Genomic DNA, 19,257 nt, shown 5'->3' with positions numbered 1-19,257 from the left:
AGCTCTCTTTGCCTCTTCCGTAGGACAATGGGTCTAAAAAAATCCAAAAGAGCAAGGTGATCAAAAATTTAATTAAAAATTCAAAATATAAATATTTAGTATCGGAGATGACCTCTTCTTCGCTCTGTCTGATAGCTTCATCCGCTATCTCCCTTCCACCGCCAAGCCAGACTTCAGAATAAAATTTCCCCCAAGGGCAATAGCTTCAGCCGAAGGTTCCTTAATGTCATTTGTCGAAACTACAAATTCTGGCTGAATTATAGCCTTCACATGTTCATAGCCAGCTTTCTCAAGCAATGATACAACCCCTCGAGCACCCACGCAAGCGCAAAAATCTTCTCTACCAGTAAGGACTTCATCAAAAGCTTCAATTTCACCTTCAATTCATCTAATCACCACTTCAGCATCACCGCGAATAAAATTTGGATCATTTGAAAATGCACCGACATTGGCAAAAATTTTCTTCATCTTATCACAGCAGTGCGCGGCAACGGAAAACCTTTGCTCTTTTGATAACCGAAGCTCATCAACATTCTTTTGGACTCTGTTCCGCTCAGTTTCGGCTATTTTAGGTTTTTCTTTTCAACTTTCAAATTTTTGCTAAACTCATCAAGCTTTCCTTCTAGCCTTGATACTTCATATTTGTACAGTTCTACCTGGGCTAACAGTGTAGATTCTAGGTCAGCAATACGCTTCGAATCAACTTTCTTTTCTTCTTCTAGTTTTGTAACTATCGAACTCTCTTTGGAAAACATAGCCAGTTCAGCCTGGCTTTCTTTCAGTCTGCTGACCAAAGAAAACATAATTTTATCTTTCTCAATAGCTGCATGTTGAAGGTTTATAAATTATGAACGTAAATTTCTATAGGCTATTCGAGTGCTTTAATCTTCGGCATCCTTCTGTGCTTTCAAGGCTTTGCTCAGAATACGCCCCTAGCGGCAGCAAAAAGAAAACGAGTAAATAATATAGAAAAATACACGAGCAATCACCAAAGATGGAAGAGAAGATTGAACACAAACCTTTAAATTATTATATGCTAGGCAATCCACAAGATGGTCCTTCGTCATTGCGGATAGTCCGAGCTCAAGGTTCGGATAATCCATGTTGTCCATCATCTCACGACATACATCAATCTCTTTGTTGTTTGGGAGACAGTATAGATAATCATCTTCATCATTACCCCTGTAAACTAAGGAGCCTCGAGGATGCCTCAGATCTCGAGCATAATGTTGCACTTTGGCAATTTGATCTTTAGTAAGTTGTTTCCCCGAAGCATGGAGAATAATGTATTCAAGATCTTCAAGTGATGCCACTTCAGGTGTTGGCAGCACTACTTTCTCTGGTAGGCTATCAAAATTTTGTCTTGGCGAAATGGATTCCGAAGGTCCAGCCTTGTCCAAATAAGAAGACATATCTATGTTAACTATCATCTAAGGTTCATTGACTATGTCGCTGGCAACCTTCGATGGTGCAGGCGACGCTACCTTCAAAGGCCTCAGGACATCTTCTAGCACATTAGCCATTCTTTTCCCTTTCTTAGCAGTTCCTGCTAGGGCATAGGTCACTTTCGACTCCTCTTGCACCTTCGGGAGTTCTAGCATCTTTGGCTCCATGTCAGCCTTGGATGTTTCAGCAAATGATTTCTCGATCTCCTCTTGCTCCTGTCCAAAGTTCCAAAGTTTAATAAGAATGCCAACAAGACAGTTTAGAGTTGAATTAAAATTAAAAATCATTACCTTCGAAGGCAAAGTACTCACAACCTTCGTCTTGCTAGCTTCAATAGCTGGCAAGGTAGGCAGTTCTGCTGCTCTCTCCACATAATATGACATTGGCCGGTGAGTTAGAATTTTCACTTTCTTTTGTTTCGGCATAGCAGAAGAAGTCTTCATCGCACCTTTTCAATTTAGCCCCTTTTTTGAGCAGGGAAACAGTAATCAGGATAAATAAACCCAATGGCATCAAAAACTCTATTTAATCTTCTTCTTCGTCGAGAACCAATGTAGCATTCATAGCTTCGTCCTTTGCCTTGGTATAGGCCCCTAAGAACTCATCACTGGTTGCTTTGATGGCGTCAAGACACTCGTCGTCTGGTTCACCAAATTGATTTTTGTAACATTAAGTATACCTCATATATACCAAACTACTTCTTCTAGCATTTTGACTTGAGCCGGCCCCAGTGTCCTTCGACATTTCCCAGGGGCCATACCTTGAAGGTTATGTGTTCCTGCACAAAGTCTCTAGTACTGATGTAGCTACACACAAAGTTAAACACTATCAGGCAAGCTTGAGATTTTCTGTGATCACAATAATTGGCCTCTTTATTCTGAAGCAGGATCGGATAAGCCACTGGATCACATCCCTAATATCACTTCTCTTGTCCAAGTCATTCTTCACGTAAACAACTGCTTCATCCATGAGCCTGGCCATTTCTTTAGAAAAATTAGCACGGGGTGCCTGGCATCTGATCGCTATATGAAGGTGTAACAACCAAAGTTGTTGTGGTACTGCTCTTTTCTAGTTGCCTTCGTCTGATAGGCCAACTCATGAATATTGCAAAAACAATCGGCATCTGGTTCTAGTCCTTGGCTCCTTATTGCCCAAATGAAGACTCCAACTCTAATCAAAGCTTCAGGAGTGAGTTGATGAAGAAATATTTCAAACTTTTTCTGGACTTCAACCAACAACTTGTGTAGGGGGAAGCGTAGTCTAGCTTTCATAAAGCTTTGGAAAACTACCACTACATCTTTCTTAGGAAGAGGAACGATGTTTTCTCCTTCGGCTCTCGCTATAGATACATCATGAAAATACCTACCCTTTATGGGCTCAATATGCTCTTTCTTCAGGTAGATTTCCCAAAGTTCACGTGACTTTGCCTCCACGGTCGATCTTTGGTATCTTCATTACCACTGTCAATATCAAAATCTCCGTTGTCTTCGGAATCATCAGACAACCCGGCCAGAATCTCATTTGTTATCTTTTTAGTATTGGACCTTTAAATAGCTTAATAAAACCTAGCCAGAGCAAGATCTTCGTTGCTTTTACCTTCGGCCATCCCGGTCTAGGCAAAAGGAGCAACCGAAGCTAAAAACAAATGCAATTCAATGGCTCAAAAAGCAGCATGGCAGCTCAATAGTATGTTAAAAATATTTTATGATGACCATCATATTATACATGAAAAACCGCTCCAAAGTGGCCCCCACAACTCAGAAAGTTTCGCTATACTAGCGATGGGAAGGTGTTTTTTTGGACCTACGACATAAGGCCTCCGTTCATTTTGCAGTCTGAGTTTGATACAAGGAAACAAACTAATACTGCGAGGGGCTACTGTTGGGGGCCTTCGTCTGTCAAAGGTCCTCAAAAACATATTTAACCATTGGTTGTCAACATTTTATTAAGTGTTGTAGGAGCTTCGGCGATGAAACACCTTCGATACAGAGCGTGGAGAAGGATGAAGAAGCTAGCTTCGTCATAACAACACAAAGAGATGATAACGTGAGAAGGTGTTATCCTGAATACTAAATGTCGGAGACAATATTGCCCTCATGTTATTTGTAAATCCTATGTACTATTACTATGGGCATATATGTAATTTCATACGAAGTTGTACGTTCCACTATAAATAGATGAACAGTGCCCTACATAAAAGTACCTTTTTCGTGAATGAACAATTACCTCGTGTAATCTCATCCCTAAAGCACCTTCGCTTTTATTCACTTTGTGTTGTCGTAGGTACGATTGTAAATCCATTATACGAAAGGGAAGAAATATGATGTTGAGATTTTGAAGATGAGTTGACATGTTTAACTTCTTTATATTCCTTGTATATTCATTTATATACATATTATTAAAATGATTTCATTCAATTAAAAAGTTTTAGCCTTCGTCTTCGTAGGAGTTATTCCGAAGGAATGGCTGTTCGAAGATGAAGGGTGTTTATCTTTTTAAAACTGCGTTGCCTTGTTTTCAACTATGTATAGCAATTGAGAACATGTAACCAACACCCTTGGTGTCCTACATCGCCATATAAAACCAAAAATCCCACAGTTCCCCCACTTGTTCTTTGAACACGACATAAGTTTGACAACTTTGCCCGAAGTCTTCCTGGTCCTCGGTGTGAACATGCACGTGCCAAACTGCACAATCTTTCCACTGGTAACTTTCTTCTGCCAGTGAATGCAATAATTCTTCGCAAAAACCTCCACTGATAGCTCACCACCATACGTGGCCTCTACCCAATTAAACTTTGCCAACACCACCATGGCATTTGGCATGAGTTGGTGGAGTTGTACTTTGAAGCGCTCTAGTACTTCCGTAACAAATTGGTGTGCATGCAGTTGAAGGCCGGTTGTGAAGAATATTTCGAAGTCCACCAGCTTGCTCTTTTACTCTGGGACCTCTTCAGCCCCTAGAGCATGCGCAACACCGCCTCCAAAATAACCCAAACGTTGCATTTCATGCACACGCCCTGAGGAGATCCTAGACATCCTGAACTCCACCATATGCCCTGGCAGCAGCTCTACAATCGACGCCGGATCGCTAACTGTCTTCTCTGACAATGACGCGCTCGACGAAGCGGTCGCGACAGACGATAACGAGGAAGAAGACGACATTACGTACCGTCTATGCCGGTGAGCAGTCTGTTTCACTCCGGCTAGTTCACCGGTGACAAGCATTTTCGTGATGCAAGCGGCACTAGAAAATGCGCGGTGATGTCGGTGACAATAAGCGAGAACGTTTCAGCAAGCGCAAGAAAAGTATTCTCCCACGGGCGGTGCTGGTCTTTTAGCCCGAATAAACGCTTTGGGAAACCAAAAGTCGCATAGTAATACATCACACATCCCAACGGTCACATTACAACCCCCTCAGGTGATCAATTAAACTTGTGATCGAGGGCAGCGTTCGACCATCTTTCGAAAAAGACTTTAGGACCATCTCACTAGTTCAACTAGTCCCTCATGGGGCTAGTGTTGGAGCGAAGGCCGAGCGCATCCTCGATTAGGCTAATCGGGCTACAATCAAATAGGTTTTGGCGTACGTACAAGTTGCGAAGTGTACTTTGACTCGTACCAGCATTGAGGTCTTCGATCGCGGCCTTCGGACGGGACAAAGCGAAGGGTCACACTAGTCAAGGGGGGCTCACCACATCCCCACACCCGCGTCCTGAATGCTCAAACTCTTTCCACGATAGCGAAGTCCAAGTCCCGACGAAGTCAAGGACACGACTTCGCGGAGTCAAGGGTGCAACATGCAGGCGAAGGCCACGCCAGATCACAGTGGGACCTAGGCTCCACCCCATCACCATCCGGGCCCATTTGTAAGCCCCTTCATGGGGTACATTTTGGAGTACATCTAAGTTACTGTACTTCACCCCAATGTAATGACCCCATTGAGGGAAATATTCTGGGAATGTGGCAGGTAATCGATTGCCTATAAATACCTCCACGTTGTACATAGATGGGACACGTATAACAAGACCTTACAGTTATCTACCTACTGTTTCGTTGTGCACCTGAGCTCTCCTATTCCTGAGTGTTTGGGTCCAGCTATCCACATGTTAGCTGGACCCAACAATGGTATCTCCATAATGTATCAAAAGCCTTTAAAAGTACTTCCCTCGGCAATTAAACATTGGTAAATATGTTTATAAAATAAATGAAATATGCTATGTACAAGAAAGTGTTTATATTGCCCAAATTTAGATAGTCGAATATGTTTCAACAATCTGATACATTTCATGTAGGTGTAAATAAAATGGCCTCCAGAGTCCATAAAAACATGGATATTGTTTGGTTGGGAGTTTATGGCCAGACAAACTTCGTGAAACAACTCAAAAGAGAATCAAACCTCTTTTCCACTTACATATCCCTCGTCATAACGGGACTCTTCCACATCATTCTAGGGTGCGTTTGGTTGTAATGACAGAACAGGATGGGATAAGACGATCCCTTAAATAAGGTTGTTTGGTTTAGGGATAGGTGTTCGAATAGGACTATCCCAGTGTTGTCCCTAGTTATCCCTAAAAAATGTAAGGACAAGAGAGGACGTCTCTGTCCTGCTTGTCCCGCAACCAAAACGCAACCCTAGTAGGTAGCTATTATAAAATCCATGAAATATTTGTAGAGTAGAATGAGTGTTTATATATTTCCCTTTCTTGGATTGATTATAAAAATAGAAGCAACATTAAAGGACCGATGAGGCGACCAGTGGGAGTGAATGGGATCTAATCAAATTTTGTTGTCAAACACGGAAAATGAGCACTTCACTTCAATGGAAATGAAGTAAGCACTCAAACCAAAATCACATTAGCAAACAAGTGATCTAATGATTTCAAAATGTTCTTAATATCTACATGAGACCAGCAAAACAAACGGATCGCAAATCGGACACCAAAAAGTCTGAATCGGTCCAAAACCGTGTCGCGAACAGGTGCTGATTTCCGCAGCATCAAATTTTGTTCTTAAATGTGAAACTGAAGCAAAAGAAATTTGGTTGAGATGAAATTTTACACACACCTGGATGAATATGTTTCTACGGTCTCCACAAATTTTGAGCTCAATTGGACTTGTGAATCAACCACAGATATGAAAATACTAACAAAATTGGGGTTTTGTTGGGGTTTTCTGGAACGAACTCGAAACGAGATCAGCTAAGATCACAACCACAAACTGCACCAATAGGGCATAAGTAGTGATCCTAGAAGTATATCTCACCCACCAACAAATCCCAAACCAAATTCGCTCAAGAGATTCAAGGGTTTTCCACAAAAACACAAGAGAGAACAAATGAAGAACAAGAGACTAAAACAACTTCAAATTTTGGCAAGGATGCAAAACTGAGATGGAGAAGTCATCGTACGCTGTAGGCCATACTGGCGACCCTTCCTCTGATTAAACTTGCAGATCAAAAACACAGTCGCGGATCCCTTGGCTTAACATGTGTCTACCTAGAGAAAAACTAGTAGCTCTAAAATGTGAAGTCTCAACAAAATGGCGACCAAGAGATGGTTGTAACAACAACCCCCTCTATTTATAGAGGCTTATTTCATTTACTAAACTACCCCTATTTACATAGAGCTTATCCACTCCACCGGGGGCGAAATGGACCAACTCCTAGGTTTTCAATCCGACAGCCACACGCTTCACACGAAGTTGCTTCGCCTTGATGCACCCTTCGTTGTGATGTCATGTGTCGCCACTGGTTCCCTCTAGAACTGTCGTTGCCGAGTTTTGAGGCCCAAACTCAGCAAAACCTGCCATCCGTAGTGCTGAGTGGTTTTGAGGTCCAAACCACCAAACCACCATGAGTATCGCACTGCGTGTGTGTCTCCCATGTCCTGGAGACGTGTCCCGCCAGTCCTCGACAGTGCGGCAACACGGCCCACTTAGCCAAGTCCTCACGTGAGTGTGTCCTAGGTGTCAGCCACCATGCCTGGTCACCTGGCTGTTCCGGTCCGTCAGCTAGGACCTAGTACTCATCCTTCACCGATCTCGATCCATCAGCACGAGCCCACATGACCTTCACCTCAGTCGTCGATTACCGTCCGTGTGCTCCACACCTACACACCACAAGCCGAACGACATTGTTGCACATGCGTAATCTCACACTCTGGTCAGTCCACTAACTACCCCGGAGTGATACCCGTTGACAATCAATCGTCATCAAGCCGAACCACAAGGGACAAGTCAACCTTGTGTTCGCAAACATATAAACTTTCAAATCAATAACTATTGTTGTGATTTATCATATCACAACATACTTTGACGTATTTGTCGGGTGTGATAATTAGGGATACCCAAATTATCCCTCTAAAAACGCACTCATGGAAGGTTAAGACATAACCCTCGAAGGAAAGCAGCCGACACACCTCCTAACCTGAGGCCCACCGCGGAGGTCTGTCGGCTGCTAACCGAGGCACCTCCCCGAGGGTCTCCCGCCTTAGTCAAATCTCCGTCTCGCCTGAAGTCACCACTGCTCTATCCGTCTCGCCCGAGCCGATCTCAAGCAGATAGGATAAAGGCACCCGAAGGCCTGCGGGGGACACTCAGATTTAATCCTCACACCTACCCCGCTTAGAGTCATAGAAGCACAATGACTAACAAGACTGCGGTCATGTCCAGGCACAACGACATGATTACACTCCCGTCACTATGCACGCACGCCGCCTACCATCCCCCCGATGGGACATCTAATACGATGGGAGAAGCAGACCGGCCCTCGGGCACAAATCCCCGCCTCATTCGGCGCCTGGCTCGAGCTCGGGCGCAATCTCTGTCTCGCCAACGCTAAGCTCGTCCTCGGGTGTAATCTCCGCATTGCTCGAGCTCAGCCTCGGCTACCTGCCCCACCATGAATCCCACAGGCGGCCACTTCGTCAACTGTGGCACATGTCAGAGAAGGCTCAACCATCGCCTCAGAAAGATTTCCGCCTTGCCCGAGCAGGGCTCTGACCTCGATAATCGCAGAAAAGGAATCAACAACTATGGTATGGGCTTTTACCCATACCGCAGCGCAGTTACAACAACTACGGTATGGGTTACAACAACTACGGTATGGGCGACCCCTCCCCTGGGGGCTCGGACTACGACCAACCCCTCGACCTCGGCCTTGGCTCTTAGCAGGAAATCAGCAAGCGCAAGTCAACAATGCAGTACACCGTCATATCACTCGCAGGACACCAAGACATCTCCCTTCGGAACACGACAGGCCCGGGCTTCATGGCATACATTGCCTAGGTGTATAAATAGGGCAGTAGTAGTTCTTCCAAAGGCAAGGCGAAAACTTAGTAGTTTTCCTCCAAGTCGTTCGGTATTGGCACTTGTCTTAGTCAGTTCTAGGGACTTGGGGACTACCCCTCTCCCGTTGTGCTTATAATCCCTACTGCAGGTGCCCCAGTGCGAGTAATATAAGTCTCATCCCCCTCTGTTGAAAGTAGGGCCTTGCGTTGCCCGAACCAGGATAAACCACTTGTGTCAACTCGCACACAATCTAGATTCTGTGCACATGGCATTATTTACTAGTTGGTTAGGACCATTAGTCCAAACACCGACAGTATCATTGACACAATTGGCAAACCACCGTATTATAGAAGATGCTCTTTTCTGAATCCTTCTAAGGTAGTGTTTGGTTCTAGAGTATAAACGTAACTGCTCCATCCTAGTATCGAGACTGGTTTGAATCAACGAAGCCGCTCTAATATAGGAATATTCCCTCAAGATGTTGGATCCCTAGGCTCTAAAAAACAGCCGGACCGAAGCGCTCGCTTCAACACCGTCGCTGCTGCTTGGGCTCTCAACTGCAAAACATAGAACAAATCCATTCCAAACTCAGAATCTAGAAGAGAGCCAGTCCATCGAAATAGACTCTGGAACCAAACACAACCTAAGTGAATCTGGCGGCACCGGCATGTTTGGAAGAGCAAAACTTTCAGCCTTCGCAGGGCCCCAGCCCCTAGTCTTGCATTTCCTCAAGTGTTGATTGTAGGTTTTCCTCTTGGATGTCCTTGAATGTTACCACTCAGTAATTTTCTTCCTAGACCGATAAATTCATCCAAAAACTTTACCAGATTCCATGTCTTCAGTAGCTGAAAGAAATATATAATTCATCCAAAAACTTTACCCGATTCCATGTCTTTGGTAGCTGAAAGAAATATATAATTTTGACAACTGACATGGCCCTAAAAATAAATGCTTTCAGAACTGAAATTACGGATCACAGCACAGTCTGTACCTTTTGGGGATCAATATTTAGCAAAACAATTTCATAAGCTACCGCTTGAATGTACCTATAAGAATTTCAAATAAAGGCATGTCAATGAAAACTAAAATAAAATAAAATAGCAGCATTTTGAACATAAAATGAGTGCGTATAATGATTTAAGTAAAAGCATAACATCGTTTTGGAAAGGTGTCACCCAGATTTAAGGACAAATCCAGACACGTCTCAAATGTGTGCTAGTATCAAGTCTCACACATATGATAACTCGTGGTACAGAAATCAATTTCACATCTTTATTATATAATAGGGGTTCTTTACAAAATAGCTAAATAAATACACTATATGCGACAATGATCCTCCACCATCATATTTGACTGAGAGACAACGACCTAGACCTCTCCAAACTTATCATAGCATCCATCATGCTTCCCATCTTGTGGTACCTGTTCTTGACCTGATGTGAGTTTAGCAAGAGTAAGCTCACATACATTCATCGCTCAACAAGTGTGGAAAAAAGTGTAGTTTAAGGTTTATCAAGGAAAAAAGGTTAAGGCTGAGCATTGCTTCTAATAAGATGGTCAAATTTTATTAGCAATTATTAAGTATAAGTGTATATCAAACCAATTTAAATAATTGATCACAATTAATAATAAATCCCACAATGCAACTCAAATGATAGATTAAATTCATTTCCATAAAATAATCATGCAAGGTTCCTCAATCGCTCTTGACCGTGAGCACAGCTGATATACTAGTTTTACACTCTGCACATGTTATACGTGTCACTATGAAATCGTAGGTTCAAGAACCACTAAATTCAGAGCTAAAACGAAGAAGTTATGGAATTTCAAAGTTTCAGGGATTTATTTTTGTACTAAAAATCATTTCCTTATACTAAATTTATATATTTCATTACACTAAGGACTGCTGGTTTAGGTTCTGAAAATAGAACGATTTCTATGCAAATTTTAGGATCAGTTGGCAATTAGACAATTAGTTTTGAATATAGTTTTGAATACAGATGAACTACGGGTTAATTTAGGACGAGGACAAGGACTCTTTAGCAAGATTGGCTGGCCGAAGGGGTATCGGCATAACTGAGACGTTGGATCTGAGTCTCGCGGTCAGGATTAGATCGGCCTACGGCCATTACCCCGCCATCATCCAAGCCGTTGATCTCGAGATCGATGGCCATGGTCTAAAACTCGAAGCGGTATGTGTTGCTTCCATTCACAGTCGTTAGGTCAGCGATCAAGGGTTGAGATTTAGCTTTATGTGATGCCATCCAACCCGCTCGATTCTCAATCAATGGCTCTGGCCAAATACCCGAAAGGGTATGCCAGCGCCTAATCTGGACCGTTCGCGGAAAAATCGATGGATATGTCATCTCTTCCCCACATAATCCAGCAGGGAGGCGGCGGGAGCGCGCCCACGGTGGTCAACCATCCGACGATCCAGTACTCCACAACCGAGGCCAATAGGGGGACATGAATAGGAGGGCAAGGCGAATAGCGGGAGGTAGTTTCTCACCAGAGATGGTGATGCGAAGAGGTTGGCCACAGGTAGGGGTGGTAATGGATCGCGATCCAAATACCTCTTCACAATTTGTTAGGGCCCTAAATTATTTTTAGTTCAAAAATGAATAGAAACAAAGCTCGATCTTAATTCGATTCGATCTTTAAGTTTTATAGTGTAAAATTTGAGGCTCATTGTCAGCCCTAGCCACAGGGTGCTGTGGTTTGGCAACGGAGTCCAAGTCCGGTGAGCAATTCTCGCCTACTTCGCCACTGATTATGTCTGGTGGGGGCACACCCATCTTTCTTGCAGCCTCGCAAAGCTCCCTGGCCCGATCCCGGACCCCAAACAGTGGCACTCTTTGGTTTTGCCCGCGACGGTGCCTTCCCGCTTCTTGTTCGCTCTGCAACACCCCTTTACTACTTCTCTCCAGGTCTCGGTGGCGCCCTCAGTCTTGAAGGTGACCATGGCACCACACTTTATACATTAGAAGGCACCTAGTTTGTTACGGAGGCACGCAGATTGAAATCACGTTGAAATCGGGCGACGTTGTTGTGGCGGTTGCGTTTGTTTTGACCCGGAAGGAGAAGCTGTCAAGTGGGGCCCAATCGCCAGTGATCGTGGAGGGAGCACGCGACGATGGAGCTGTAGCGTAGGATCCACATATCGGTGACTATGAGTGAGACTGTGTGTGAGGGAGCAGCATTGCCAGCACAGGCCGAAGTTGGGCTGCGTGCGAAGAGGTTGGGCCGGGAGGTGAAGGAATCAGCGGCCATGAACACAGGTGATGCTTTTTTCCCTTTTTTCAATTTTCATTTTCTATTTCAAATTTGTATTTTCAATTTTACCACTTCAAACCACATTCAAATCCAATTTTAAACTTAAAATCTAATCCACACTAAATGCACAACCTAAAAACAGCATGAATGCAAATCGATTATCACATTCCTTTAAGTAAATGCTCCAAATCATATAATAAATAAATATTCACATATTATTCATTTTAGGATATTATCATTTTTGGAATGTGTGATCTATTAAGGTTGATCCAAAAATGAATGTTTTTTTCTTCCTTATTTTGAGGCAAGGTAATATATATATTATATAAGAGTTACTAGGATATTTTGAAAAGTATTTCCAATTGTAAAGTTGATGAGAGGATTATTCTACTTTAATAAAACAGTTTATGTTTTCTTTTCTGGATTTCAAATTAAATTCCAGGCTTATAAAGTTTTAGGATTTATATTTCTAACAACATGTTAGTATTACCATCTATTCATTTTAGGAGAAGATAACTTCAAAAAGATGAGGAACCCATATTAGGAGACATTTTAATTCGTAATCTTTTAGAGAACTTTTATAATCCTAAAATAGGACTTTGGGTGTTATAAATTCTACCCCCTTAAAAATAATCTCGTCCTCGAGATTAGTAAAAAGGATACAGATGGTTTGTTTGCAATTTATCTCTTAGTTTTTTTGGTTTAAATTAGAAAGTTTTAGCTAATTGAACTACCACTACTGGGAAGGAAATTCACTTGGTCAAATGAGATAGCATCACCCACTCTTGTGTGCCTTGACAAGGTTTTCTATAACACGGACTAGGAGAATCTATTTTCTTGATTGTGTAATGCAAAGATCCTCCTCTTTGATTTCTGATCATTGTCCTCTTCTATTGGGGCTGCATGAATTCATTCATGGCAAGTGATGCTTTCATTTGGAAATTTTCTATACCAAATTAGAGGGCTTCCTAGGTGATGTGGAAACTTTTCAGGTTCAACCAGTGGAAACTACATGTCCTCTACAACGTCTAGCTAACATGATGCAATCCTAGAGTGATAAAAGAGTGGGACATGTCAAGTAACAAATATTAACGGATAATGACATTCTTCATCGACAGGAGGTGCCTAGAGACTCAAGTGATCTTTCCTCTCATGAAGAGTGGCTCCATCATCGACTGAAACACCACTCCTTGGGTTGACTTCCTTAGAAAAAAACCATGGCCATACTTAGAAGTGGTTTAAACTGGTTGAAAGACGTATATTCTAATACTTCTTATTTCCATCACCATTCAAGGTACAGAAAAATGAAAAATTATATTGGCAAGCTGAAAGTGGATGACTGGATTTTGGTGGATCAAGAGGAGAAGAAAATGGTTATATGGAACTTTTATAGTAACCGACTTGGGACAACTGCATTCATAGATTTCCTTAATATTGAATCCTTTCACAGACCAGCCAACACCCTATTAGATCTTGATCAAGGATTCACTAAAGAGGAGGCCTGGAATACACTTAAGTTTATGCCTTCTAATAAAGCGCTAGGTATAGATGGATTTACTGGATGATTTTACAAGTGTGTTTGGCCTATTATCAAAGGGGGTTTCATGGGAGCACTAGCAATGATCTTGCAAGGGGATACCTCCAAGCTCTACCTCCTCAACTTAGCTTTATGTGACTCCTGCCAAATAAGGCTGAGGCATTAGAGGTCAAGGAATTTAAACCAATTTGCTTGATTCACAGCTTTGCAAAGATTGTCACCAAGATCATGGCTAATAGGCTTGAAGAAAAACAACTTGAGTTGGTTTCCTCCAATCAAAGTGCATTCGTTAAAGGAAGAAGTAGTCATGACAATTTTCTGATGGTACAACAAACTACAAAAGTTATTCATAAGAAGAATATTCCTAGAGTCCTCCTCAAGTTGGTCATTAGTATGGTCTTCGACTTAGTCTAATGGTCATTCCTTCTTGAAGTTCTTAGTTACTTGGGTTTTAGACCTTTGTGGTGTAATATATTTGTAAAGCTATTATGCTCCTTCTCGATTTGGTTGCTTGTGAATGGTGAACCTGGGGACCTCATTTGTCATCAATGTGGATTGAGACAGGGGGATCCTCTCTCCCCAATGTTCTTGATCTTAGTAATGGATGTCTTGGATTCACTATTCTTAAGAGAAAATGATAGGGGGCTGCTACAACCTTTGTTAAGATGAGTTGGTCAGCGTGTTTCTCTATATATTGATGATGGGGTGTTATTTGTGCAAGCCAAATGAAATGAGCTTGGGGTGGTTAGGGAAATTCTAAGGGTGTTTGGTATGGCATCAGGTCTACTCACAAATATAAGTAAATGCAGTTTGACACCCATACTATGTGAAGAGCATGACTTGGAGTTGCACAAGATATGTTGATTGCAATGTTATTTCTTTTCTGTGTAAGTACTTAGGACTTCCATTCTCTATGAAGAAACTTCCTAGAAGTGCTTTCCTCAAACTTATTAAAAACGTTGCCGAAAAGTTGCCATGATAGAAGGTTGCATGTCTCCATCCAGGTAGGAGGGCAACATTAGTTAAAGTTGTGCTTATTGCTATCCCCATCTACCACCTCATAACACTGTAATGTCCTACATGAGTGATCAAGGCAATATATAAGATTTGGAGGGTTTTTTTATGGAAAGGAAGAACCGACATCAAAGGGGCATTGTGTTGGTTGGACAAGGGTTTGTAGACCCATTCCTCAAGAAAGTCTTAGTACTCACAATTTAGAGGTTCTAGGCTAGTCACTAAATTTAAGATGGCTCTAGCTCAAGAAAATCCAACAGAATAGGCCTTGGGTAGAATTTGGGATAAAGACACACAGATTTGTTGCATTCCCCTTCACATCCTCTATATGTTCCATCGTTGGACCGACACAAACTGCTCGCAGATGGGTCTCTTGATCGCTACAAGGCTCGTTGGGTCCTCCATGGGTTTACCCAGCGCCCCGGTGTGGATTATGATGAGACTTTCAGTCTGGTTATCAAGCCTGCGACATTTCGAGTTGTTCTCTCGTTAGCTCTCTCTCAGAACTGGCCCATCCATCAGCTAGATGTGAAGAATGCATTCTTACATGGCACCCTCACCGAGAAAGTGTACTATGTACAACCCTCTCGTTTTGTGGATTCCTCTCATCCGGATCTTGTATGTCGGCTCAACAAATCCCTATATGGCTTGAAGCAGGCTCCTCGTGCTTGGCATCACAGGTTCGCATCCTATCTTTTTCCCTTGGATTTACTGAAACCAAGTCAGATAGTTCACTGTTCATATATCATCGAGGGCCAGACACTGCCTATTTGCTGCTGTATGTTGATGATATTGTTCTCACTGCCTCCTCTGCAAAGTTTCTTCAGTATGTGCACTATACCACGGAACATTATTTGCAACTTATGGTCTGTCGGTAAAATCAGTTTTACCGACGAACTATAGGTCGGTAAAGACCTTTACCGACGGACCACGAACGTCGTTGCAAGCTGTGTCGGTAAAACTTTTACCGACCGACCGTTGTTTTACCGACTTATCTTCCGTCGCTAAAAGAGAAGTTTTACCGACGCTTCATCATTTGGTAATAATAGTATTACCGACTCTCTAAGAGTTGCAGCTGCCACGATTTACGGACGCTTCATCAGTTGGTAATAATAGTATTACCGACTCTCTAAGAGTCACTAATTGTGTAGATTACCGACCAACAATTCGTTGCCGCAGATATTACCAACCAACAATCCATTGCATTCATACAAATAGATTATTATAAGGACACTTAATGCTCATACACTTCACTAATCTTTCATGAGGTAACATATTGCACATGTTGCACACAAATTAATGGTCTTTCAATATCCATCGATCATATATTAACATCATTAGTAACATAATGTTTGCAATACATCGAACTAGTCCATAGGTTGCAATATCACATTACATAACTCAAAAGCTAGTCCACGGTATTACAATAACTCAATTCCTTCACGTTGTTGTACGCAACATACGCAACAAAAGCTCCAAAAGAAATGCAAGACCGAAGAACCATGTCCACGGTTGGTTGTAACATGATCTGATACTAACATTGTCCATTTCCTGAAAAAATATAACCATGTGTAAGAAACTTATGAATCAATTGCCGGGAACAAGAGGTACTGGTACATTGCAGTAACCAAAAAACTGAACTCCAAATGAAATAAAAAATGCAGCAACCATAGCCCATGATAAAATTTGAAAGTTCATAACTATAAAATGAAATTATAGCTTGCTGCACAGCACACACACCATAACTATAAACTGAAATTATAGCTTGCAGCATAGTAGCAGTACACAGCCATAGAGGATAGAGCATGATATAATACCAAAAGTGTAGCTCATAATTCAAAAAAAAAACATCCAGCAGGCAGCATCAATCATCCATAAACATTATAGCTTGTTGCACAGCACACACACACAGAACCATAAGTCCATAACTCCATAAGACCATAGCCATAAGAGTATAAAGACCATAAGCTTGCTATCTTGCTGCACACACACACTCAGCACTTCAGTTCAGTCTGCACTCAGCAATCAGACCTTCAGAAGTTCAGATCACCTGTCCTGTCCACACTCACACGCCATTCTGCATAACACACACACACTCACAGTCTCACACTGCATAACACACACACACACACACTCACACGCCAGATCACCTGTCTTATCCACCAGACAGCACACCAGATCACCAATTCACCAGCATTGCATAACACACAGTCACACTCACACAGTCACACACCAAATCCATTACTGTACTACTATTTTGAAAACGCCAAACCATATCTGCCTATATCCGTTTGGCGTTCAAATAAGCTTAGCAAATAAGTCAGCAAAGAAAAAACCATGGAGATATGGTTAGTAGTAGTAGAGTCAAAGATCCGGTTCTACACTATATCAGGAAAGAAAATGCCAAACAGATATGGTTAAAAACAGCAAATAAGTCACCAAGCTAGGGCCATTAAGAGTAGTAGTAGAGTCAAATACCTGAAATGTTAGGTGATGTGTTAGGTGTTGCTGATGCCTTGTTGATGACCTTCAGCTGTCAAAGTTAGGATCTGTCAGTAGGTACTCATTAATCAAAAAAGAAAGATATCAAAGTTTCGAACTTCAATAGCCTCCCGCCAAAATGAGTTGACACACTTCCTACAAGGGCATAAAATCTTGCTTCCTACCGCTGAATTTTTTAATGCAAAAGCTAGAAAACTATTCACCCCTTGTGTATAGGCCTTTGTCTCCCTACATGCAATTTCTATGTTAAATATCAAGATAACCACGTAGCACATTTTTTTAGTTATTGTGAAAAAAAGTTGTATTGTACCTAGCCACATTGTCGATCCACGATTTATCCATGTGTGTTATTACGGATATGATAGAGCTTCTAAGAACATATAACAAGCATAAAAACTTTGCTGCATACACTCAAAGATAATGAACAAACACACAATTGAACCGGAAACAAGGTAAATTAGTTGAACTTACCTTACACTAGAGCTCGACAATCTCCTAGTTGTTTTTGGATTTTCTGAACTACAACACCTTCCTTTCCTTGCTGCCCCTGCCGTACCAAAGATTTGTAGGATCTTGTGTTTATTATCAGCTATTCTTATGCTAACATATCAGCTACATAACAAGAAGAAGGAAAAAACAAGTTTGCAGTGAACTCACACGAATCTGTTTTGCTAGGCTTAATATTGCAAGAACCTTGAACCAACTTTTAATCCTGCATGCAAGAAAGAACAAAAATGTTGAATACATGCTAGAGAAAAAAATGTTGCAAGCTAGAGAAAAAAAATGCAGCCAGCATGAACTGAAGGTTATAAGCTAGAGAAAAAATGTAGTCACCAACACATACATTGATCCTGGTACCATCATGAACTGAAGGTTACAAGCTAGACTAGAGGGAAAAATACAGCCAGTAGTGCATCAGTAATCTTGCTCATGCTATCATCATTAAGCTTAAGGAAGAACATATGCAACTATCCTCATGATCCTTCAATCACTGCCTTACATTTCGTGTTGCATCAGTGGCAATCAAAACCAGTAGTGCGTGCTCAGTACTTTAACACTACCAACCAGTAGTGGCAAACATGAAACTAATAAGCATGACCTACTGGAACTTATACTCACTGCAAGAAATTACATTAGTGTTCAACGTCTGGTAGTCTGGTTCATTGCCTGTCCATGCTGGTTCAGTTCTAAGACCATGAAGGCTGAAGGCCAGGACAATGTCCATCTCTCTAGGCGATATATGAAATCCTCAGGTCAGGTGGAAGTGCAACGCACAGCCTTCTTGGCTTTGGCTCAGACTAAGCTTAGAACACGTACTGCCATAAAGATGAAGCTTGTTTCTTAAGGTAGCAGTTTTGCATTTTAAAACAGATTATGCCCATAAGGCATCAAGCAAAATGTTGAATTACAAAAAGAAGAAAACTATTTAAGAAGCCTAACATTTAAGTTGTGCAGACTCTTCCTATGTTAGTAGATCAGCAAGATAAAAAGATCAGAGTAATTGCTACATAACTACAGGAAGGGAATAAAGTTTGTTGTGGACTCACACAAATCTCTGTTTTGTTAGGCTTAATCCTGCAAGGACCTAGAACAACCTTTAAATCCTGCAGATAAGAAAGAACAAAAATGTTAAATCAATGCTCCAAGATAAACACAAATTTGAGAGAGGAAATCGCTAGGGAATAGCCATAGACGAGTTCAGTGATGCTCCAGCATGAATTCCCCCAAGGAAAATTTCTTCAATCACACTCAAATCCTACGAACAGAAATTCCCCCAAAGTTTACCAAAAAACAGGAAGGGAAATCACGATTCCACAGGCAAATGACACCAAAGGGGGCAGCGTGATGGAGGGGCGCGACACGATGGAGGTGGCGGCGGGATTATTGAGGCAGGCAGATCTATGGAGGGGGTGGCAGGATGGACGATGGCGGCGGGATTTTGTGGCGCGCAGGCGGCGCTATGGAGGGGACGCGCGGGCGGCGCTGTGGAGGGGGCGTGCGGGCGGCGCTATGGAGGGGACGCGCGGGCGGCGCTCGGCGCTGTGGAGGGGGCGTGCGGGCGGCGCTATGGAGGGGACGCGCGGGCGGCGCTGTGGAGGGGGCGTGCGGGCGACGCGGTGGGAGTTAGGAGAAGGGGGCGGGCGGCTGGATTTTGGAGGGGGCCGTCGCGGCGATTTGGTTGGGAGGAACGCGCGT

The 19,257-nt window shown here is 42.4% G+C and overlaps 1 long non-coding RNA gene across 1 annotated transcript; it reads right to left on the bottom strand.

Moving 5' to 3' along the window:
* Positions 1–17,176: 17,176 nt before the first annotated feature.
* On the bottom strand, positions 17,177–19,001 carry LOC103654607 (uncharacterized). The gene is made up of 3 exons (XR_002268888.2): positions 18,609–19,001; positions 17,719–17,773; positions 17,177–17,608 (listed from the first exon to the last, which is right to left on the bottom strand). It is a non-coding gene; the product is annotated as an uncharacterized lncRNA (long non-coding RNA).
* Positions 19,002–19,257: the final 256 nt, after the last annotated feature.

This window comes from Zea mays, chromosome 4, assembly GCF_902167145.1.
Source record: "Zea mays cultivar B73 chromosome 4, Zm-B73-REFERENCE-NAM-5.0, whole genome shotgun sequence".
Classification (NCBI taxonomy): Eukaryota; Viridiplantae; Streptophyta; class Magnoliopsida; order Poales; family Poaceae; genus Zea; species Zea mays.
Note: the sequence above shows the minus strand (reverse complement) of the source record. Positions and strands in the feature narration are given on the sequence as shown.